Source organism: Mus caroli, chromosome 2, assembly GCF_900094665.2.
Source record: "Mus caroli chromosome 2, CAROLI_EIJ_v1.1, whole genome shotgun sequence".
In the NCBI taxonomy this organism is placed as follows: Eukaryota; Metazoa; Chordata; class Mammalia; order Rodentia; family Muridae; genus Mus; species Mus caroli.
In genome coordinates, this window is record NC_034571.1 from 122,844,432 (window position 1) to 122,852,491 (window position 8,060).

General features: G+C 42.4%; 1 pseudogene; it reads left to right on the plus strand.

The window, feature by feature from the left end:
* The first annotated feature begins 7,528 nt into the window (after positions 1 to 7,528).
* Positions 7,529 to 7,640, plus strand: LOC115030527 (annotated as a pseudogene).
* Positions 7,641 to 8,060: the final 420 nt, after the last annotated feature.

The window sequence follows — 8,060 nt, forward strand, 5'->3', positions numbered from 1 at the left end:
GACCAATCAGAAGAGAGAGAAATTGACCAATCAGAAGAGAGAAATTGACCAATCAGAGAAGAGAGAAAGTAACCAATCAGATGTAGGAATGCAAATGAGGTTGTAAGCATCAACCAAACACAACACAATCCGGGTGTGAGACACGCCTCTCCTAGGCCTATATAAAGCAGCACCAGGGCTGGGGTGAGGGTCTTTTCGCCTCTGCAATCAAGCTCTCCCAAAAACGCGTGCAGAAGGATCCTGTTGCAGCGTCGTTCTTGCTGGTTGAGTCGGACGCGTGCAAGAATATACTACAAAATATTACTTCTTATCCTTATAGTCTGAATACTCAGGCTTTATATGTTGAGGACTGGATGACAAACCAAAGCTTTTCCTGAGTCTCTGACATATCGAGAATGGATTTATCTCCTTCTCTAAAACCAGGATCATGCTTAGCTGAGCTGATAATGACTTGGGACCAAGGCCTTGGGGAGCTATAGCTTCAGATCCTGAGAGCCCAAATCTTCCTCACTTACAGGGCTGTGGTCATTAGTCCCAAGCACCTGTATGCACAGTCTGTGATGTTTGTGAGATACCTTGGGTTCCCCTTGTGCAACAATGTTTGATTAGCTTCATACTGATTTTGTCCCATCATATGAGTTTCTGCTGAGTCTGTCCTATCTCTCCCCTAAAAATAATACATAAGACACAGGACCTCTCAATACGCTTGCTTGACATAAGACAGTTTATGCAAGGCCTCCTGGCCCCAAACTTTCTTCTCTATCATCTATCCTCTTTATCTCCTGATCTCCTTGTCCTCTCGCTCACGATCCTGTCACTGAAAACAACTTGCTGGTCCAGGGAATTTATAACCAGTCTACAATAGATTATCTTTCTTTCTAATGAAGTTTCAATTTTTGAACACATGCAATTACATTAAGGTATTTTATGCAAGCATGTTAACAACATTAAAACATCTTAAATATGTAAAAATATGAGAGGATTTGCTGTGTGTGTGTGTGTGTGTGTGTGTGTGTGTGTAAGTAGACAGTTATATTCTCCTACTCCTCCCAGAGGATATACTGCAGTATATTCATCTCAGTATTTTATAGTCCTTAGAAATGGGGAAAAGACACCTCCTAGTGGTCTATGGGAGAATGACATACATCATAAATCTGATGGCCTATGCTTGAGCTTGAATTCTGTGGGGTTGAGGGTTTAACACTACAGAAGGGTTTGGATTTTTAAAAATTCCGCATTGGCACACTTCATCCTTCATGCTGGGACCTTCTGGTATCACCAGGCCATAAAATCACCAGGCCAAAATTTCAGCTGGTGATAAATGATTAATGAATCCCTACTATGGTCAGGTTGTAAGGATTTGGCAGCAATGCTTGGTGGTTTCTACAGGCTCACAGTCATACAGACTGGCAGACTGCCGAGTCGGGGGGAGGTAGGGGAGAGATGACACTGTGAGGACTCAGATAGACCCTTACCATAAATCCAAAAGTAATAAATGCTGGGGAACAGTCAGGAGGGGTCATAGTGCATATGTGTCACTGTAATTGGCAGTGTTTAGAGTCACCTTGGAGACACACCACACCTCTGAGCATGCCTGAGAGGGTCCTTCCAGAGAGGGTTAACTGAAGAGTTGAGACTTACCCTGAACGTGAGGAGCACCATGCCTTGGGCTTGGGTCCTGGACTAAAGAAAAGAAGAACGTTCACAGAGCACACTGCCACACACCCCTCTATCTACTTCCGACTGTGAAATGGTTGTTGCTTGTTATACTTAGACCTGTGTTGAGGGAGTACAAATAAGTGGAAAATGTGCATTTTGGTGAGAGTACCAAGCCAAATGCTCATTCAACACACTTGTACCAGAAAGACTTATTCAACAAACTAGTGCACTGAGACAACCATAGGCTTGTGGATTCAGAGGGTCAGAGTCAGTGACGGTAGAGCAAAGACATGACAGCAGGAACAGCTGAGAGCTCATATCTTAACTGTCAAGCAAGAGGCAAAGAGAATGAGGTAGTCTTTTGAGACTTCAAATACTACCCTCAATGACACACCTCCTAATCCTTCCCAAACAATTCCACAAACTGGGGTCTCAAACATATGAGCTGATAGAGGCCATTCTCATTAAACCACTCCACTCCACTCCCTGGGCTCCATAGATTTGTGGTAATAACATAATGCAAACTACATTCACAGTCTAACTTCAAAAGTCCCCAAAGTCTTTCAGTCTCAACAGTGCTTAAAAGTCTAAAGTTCAAAATCTCTTCAGAGACTCAAGGCAAACTCTTAACTGTAGCACCCTGTACATGACATACTTCCAGCTCACAACATAAAGTAAATGACATACTTCCAACACAGAATGGTTCATAATATACACTGCCATTCCAAAAAGCAATAAGAGCATAGTAAGGAAATACCAAAACCAAAGCAGGACTAAAGCCCTGGAGGGCAACTCCAAGTCCTGAAGCTCCATGTTGGCTGTCAGATGTCAGAGGCTTAGATGGCTCTGTCCTTCCAGCTTTGCTGCCTGCAACACCATCCTCTCTCATGGGCTTGCACACACGTGCACTCATACACACACACACACACACACACACACACACACACACACACACACACACAGGGGATCATAAATAAATAAATAAATAAATAAATAAATAAATAAATAAACATAAAACAAAACAAAAAATGAGATGAAAATTACAGGAATTAGGAAATGTCCTTAACAATATTCTTACATGTAAATGGCTCAGCTCATTAATAAAGAGGCACAGATTGCCTGAACAGATTGAAAAGAAAACTGGACTCAACTTTCTATTTTCACCAAGAAACACACCTCACTAGTATCATCACCCAGGGACTAAGAGTCATAGTATACATATAAAACAATCTAACAAGCAAATAGAAACAAACAAACAAAAAAGCTAATGTAGCTATTCTAATATCTGATAAAGACAATGTCAAATCAAAATCAGTTAAAATATGAAGGTCACTACATTTTCAATAAAAGAAACAATTCATCTAAATGATTATTTTTGTTAGTTTACATACAGTTTAGTGCCTAGAAAATGTGCCTTTGTTTTCATATACACTCCAAACTGGAGTGTGACCTACCCTGCCCACATTTTGCACAGTGCCTTTATAGATTTATGGACTGGGAAAGAGAACTTGTGTTTCAGTGTGCTGAAATCTTGGTGGATGTCATCACTGATAACTTGTTGTGGATTCCAGGAAGGGTATTTTGTTCAAGGCAGCTGTCCCCACAACTGACATTGTCTTCAAAACCACATTTTAAACCTTTGGGTAATTAGATTTCCAACTTGGACCTTCCAAGAAGAACACTACTGCCTAACAGCAATTGGTGACAATAGCAGGGTGTGCCTTATTTTGATAACCAGGTAACTGTTCATTAAGAGTACCCTCCGTTTGTAAGCACCACTGACTCCCACTCTATTTAAGATGCTGGTGAAGAGCTCATGCGCTTGCGTTAGATATGAAGATGCTTACTTTCTTGTTCTTGTTGTATATCACTTCTGAAATGGTATTTCAATCAGGAAAAAAAAAAAAAAAACCTTTAAGAAGTTCTTATAGAACGATGACCAAAGTTTCTATTTTGCCAAAAGTTAAACACAAATAAATTGTCGATAAGTTTGTCCCTAATATATAAATTCAAATATGTAGCAAATGTAGCTCAAGGTGCCCTTTAAGAAAAAATGTTAATACTGTGTGAGTGAGCCTTCAACATCTTGTCAGTCCTTCCTGGAATGCTGTAGAGAAAGCTATTTATTCTGATTTGGTTTCTTTCCTAGAGCTATGGAGGTGGGCTCAGATCACACCTGCAGACAGAATATTTAGCCAGCAGTTTGTAGACTATTTACTGCTTTTACTCATCCTCTGTATTGTGCTCCAGACGAGGCATCCATCACTCTTAGAGGATAGCTAGCCAGAGATGCCTGGTGCCCGTAGGATGTAGCCATTGCTGTCTAAGACAATTTCATTGTTTATATGAGACTTTCATCAAGACTTGGTTCAAAGATGGGAGTTCAGGCATGGGTGAAACTGAGGAAGTGGTGAAGAGCAAGCTGCTTGCTTGTGGCAGTGCCACTAGAATGTCCTGAAATCTGTGTGTGTGTGTGTGTGTGTGTGTGTGTGTGTGTGTGTGTGTGTGTGCAAAGCAGCATTACTCAAGATGTCATCGAATCTGGTTCTAGTTTTTTTTATCTGTTCACCTAACATTACTGAAGCAATACAAATTTTGAAGATAGGCCTTTCTGCATCAGCCTAGGGCCTCTGTCCTGGTCTAACCCCACAACTTTGGTGTTGTCTTCTCATACTCTGTCCCATGTAACTCATTGGCTCCTGTATTGACACAGTAATACCTCACTTCTCTGTGCATTAGCTGGGAATGTTCCTGCTGTGGTGACCAGAATAAAGTTGTTTATTAACATAAGAAAAAGAAAATATAGCAATTGTAACTTTGTATCCATGCATAAGGATGAGAAGGAGCGGGACAGCTCACTGTAATATTAATGATAGCCAGCAGAGGGAGAGCTAGACTAGAATTACCCTGAAACCATTGACTTTAATGGGCAATCGAGACTGAGAACCAAGGCCCTAAAGAATGAATTAAAAGCACATTGGAAACTTCTTAAAATTACACAAATACCCTATTCTGACATGGGAAGGGCAGGGTGTTGGTGTGGATGTTAGATGTATACCGAGCACTCTAGCATCCATCTGTCACTAGTCCCAGTCACTGCTGCTTTCGTACCCAATAGTCTTGTACTGTGCTTTAGACTTTCATTCTCTGACTGTGACTCTAGTTAGAACATCAAGGACCCAGCACAGCATCCACATGTGTGCAACTGGGAGCACAACTTTGTCAGATCCTTAAAGGCATCTCAGAGTGCCTTCTCCTTGCTAGCTTGACAGAGACTAGAGTCACCAGGAGATGGTCCCCTGGGCGTGTGTGTGTGTGTGTGTGTGTGTGTGTGTGTGTTACTTTATGTTAATTGGTGGTGCCATTCCCTGGCTGGCTCCAGACAGCAGAGGTGAAGAAAGGGAGGAGAGCAACGGCATGTGTCCATCCATTGCTTCCTGCTTCTCGACTGTAAATGCAATGTGACCAGCTGCCTCAAGCTTTCTGTCACTAAACCTTCCCGGCAACAGAACTGGGACTGTAACACATAACTGTGAGCCAAAACAAATCCTCTCTCCTTTCAGTGTTGGGGGTTTTGAGTTATTTTGTTTGGTTTTTGGTTTTTGACAAGGTCTTGTTATGTAGCCTGGGCTAGGCTGGACTCATGCCATGGGGTTCATCTATCTCTGCCTCTCAAGTCCTGGGAGTAAAGGCATGTAGCACCATGCCTTGCCCTTGGTTTTCTTTTGCCTGGGCATCTTACCACGGGTGGTGGTTTGAATAGGAATGTCCCCATGAGCTCATGTGTTGAATGATTGGTCATTAGGGAGTGGTGCTACTTGACAGGGATTAGGAGGTGTGGCCTTATTGGAGTAGGTGTGGCCTTTTTAGAGGAAGTATGTCACTGGGGATGGGCTTTGAGGTTTCAGGGGCCCGAGTCAGGTCTTGTGGCTCTTTCTTCCTGCTGCCTTTGGATCTGGATGTAGAACTCTCAGCTACCATGTTTGCTTATGTGTCATCATGCTTCCCCCCATGACAATAATGAAACTGTAAGCAAGAGTCAGTTAATGCTTTCTTTTACAAGAGTTGCCATCATCATGGTGTCTCTTTACAGCAATAAAACACTGACTAAACCAGATAGGTACATAGGGCTGTATTGTCTTAGCCCCTACTTTATATATGTTTAAAATGTTCCATGATAAAATATACAGATCCATGAAAACACACACTCAGGAGATGAAATTCAGTAATGAAGTCCTCTACAAAGCAATGAAAGTGCTGTCAAACTTTGTGAGATCAGATTTGCAAAGTTCTTGAAATCAACCAAAGTTATAGCAAGCTGATAGACACTCATTCAAAACAAACTAAAAACAAAACCAAAAATCCTTGCTGAATCTCAGTAAAGGACTAGACTTGTGGCTTTATTCTTGATCCATTTCTCTTCCCCATTCTCTATGGAAGTTTTAAAACCAAGATGTCATAGTAGTTACACCGGTGGTCAGGTTTTGGCACTCCAGAAAGCTTCCCAGATGGCAGAGTGCTTGCTCGTCACACGTAAAGCCCTGGGTTTCATTCCTAACCCAGCCAAATAAAGGAGAGAGGAGGGAGGAGGGCAGTGCGGCAAGAAAGGTCCCTGTAGAGTATTGTTATTGTTGGATCTAGAAAGGTCCATTTCCTGAAGTTATCCTCATCTGGTCTGAGCTGAAGCTTTTTCTGCAGGGAAATCCTGTCCTTGGGATGTTTGCCAAAGCAGTCATCAGCAATTGTTCAGCATCAGGAGCTGCCTGGGACAGCGATGTCACTTGCGCTAAGCAAGAGTCTGATAAAACTGTAAGATTCTGGAAATAAAATGTCTGAAATGAAAAGATCTAACTTAATCCTGAGGATGGAGAAATATCTGTACCTATGCTATGTCTACATCTATATCATCTACCTATATCTATCTATGTAATCAATGTCTACGTCATCTTTCTCTATATCATCTATAGATCTCTATCCTTCTATCTATATCATTCATCTATGGCTGTGTCATGTAAACATGAGGGGATGCTCACAGAAAATTAGAGCAATCCCTAATATTTCTCATCTGTCTGGTCTTGATGCCCTGCTCAATGGTGTCAGACAGTTACATTTCTCTTTATCCTTTTCCTTTTGTTTCTCTGATGGGATTATCTCAATGGACTCTCTTCAAGGCCACTAATTATTTTTCCCACCATCTGTAATCCAAGCAGGACATGAAGGTTAAAGCAGAGTTATAAAACTGTGAGTCTCTTAGCAAAAGGTGAGAAGACTTACTATTATTTATGGTGGTTTAGATGGGAATGGCCCCACATGCTTGTATATTTGAATTGTCTGGTTTCCAGTTGGCAGAACTATTTGAGAAGGATTAGGAGGTGTGACTAACATAGAGGAAACATGACACTGGAGGTGGGCTTTGAGGTTTCAAAAGTTCATGTCAGGCCCAGTCTCTCTCCCCTCACCTCTTCCTCTCCCTCTCCCTGCTCCTCTCTCTCTCTCTCTACACACACACACACACACACACACACACACACACCTCATGGTTATAGATTAGATGGAAACTTTCAGCTGCTGCTCCAGTGCCATGCCTCCCTGCTGCCATGCTCCAGCCATGACGGTCAGGGACTAACTCTCTCAAACTGTAACCCAGTTCCCAAATAAATGCTTTCTTTCATAAGTTGCCTTGGTCATGGTGTTTCTTTACAGTAATAGATCAGTAACTGAGATACTATTCAAAGAGTGTAAGAAAATATGTGCTCAGTAGCTGACCACTAAGTCATCAGAGCAGAAATAAAAATTTCACACTCAAAAAAATATATAAATCTGATTATATGGAATGTCTTTTGATCTTTTGATAAAAATTATAAAACTCTCTACCCCAAAAGGCTTTACATGTGTAGCTTCTGTGTCAGTGTGCATCAATAGGTGGCAGAGAGGAGAGAGGCTGTGTCCTGACCTATGAACATTTGAATAAAAGAAGCAAGTGGTAGAGAAGTTGGAAGGAAAAAAAAGAGAAATAGAGGATGTGGTCACAATGAAGAGAGTCAGAACTGGAGACTCAGAGGTAGTGAGGAACAGCCTAATGTGAGTAGCTGGTGATGCTGCCTGAGACCATGGTGGGGTCCTGGCCTGTGCTGCCACTGGGGACTATGTCTGGGTCTGTGGCCCTACAGCATCAGGAGTCTGTTACCACCAAAGGCCTGGAAGATGTGCCTGGTCTGGGCAGCCACTCTGGGATATCTTGATGTCTGAGAGAGCTGTGCAGAACTGGACCCACCCCTTGCCTGGGAGTTATGGGAGAGCTGGCCCTGGGGATGTGAGGGCACAAGATCTGACCCTGCCCCTAGCCAGCTGAAGTACTCAAGAAAGAAGCCCCTGCATGTTGCCCAGGAAGCACAGTGGAA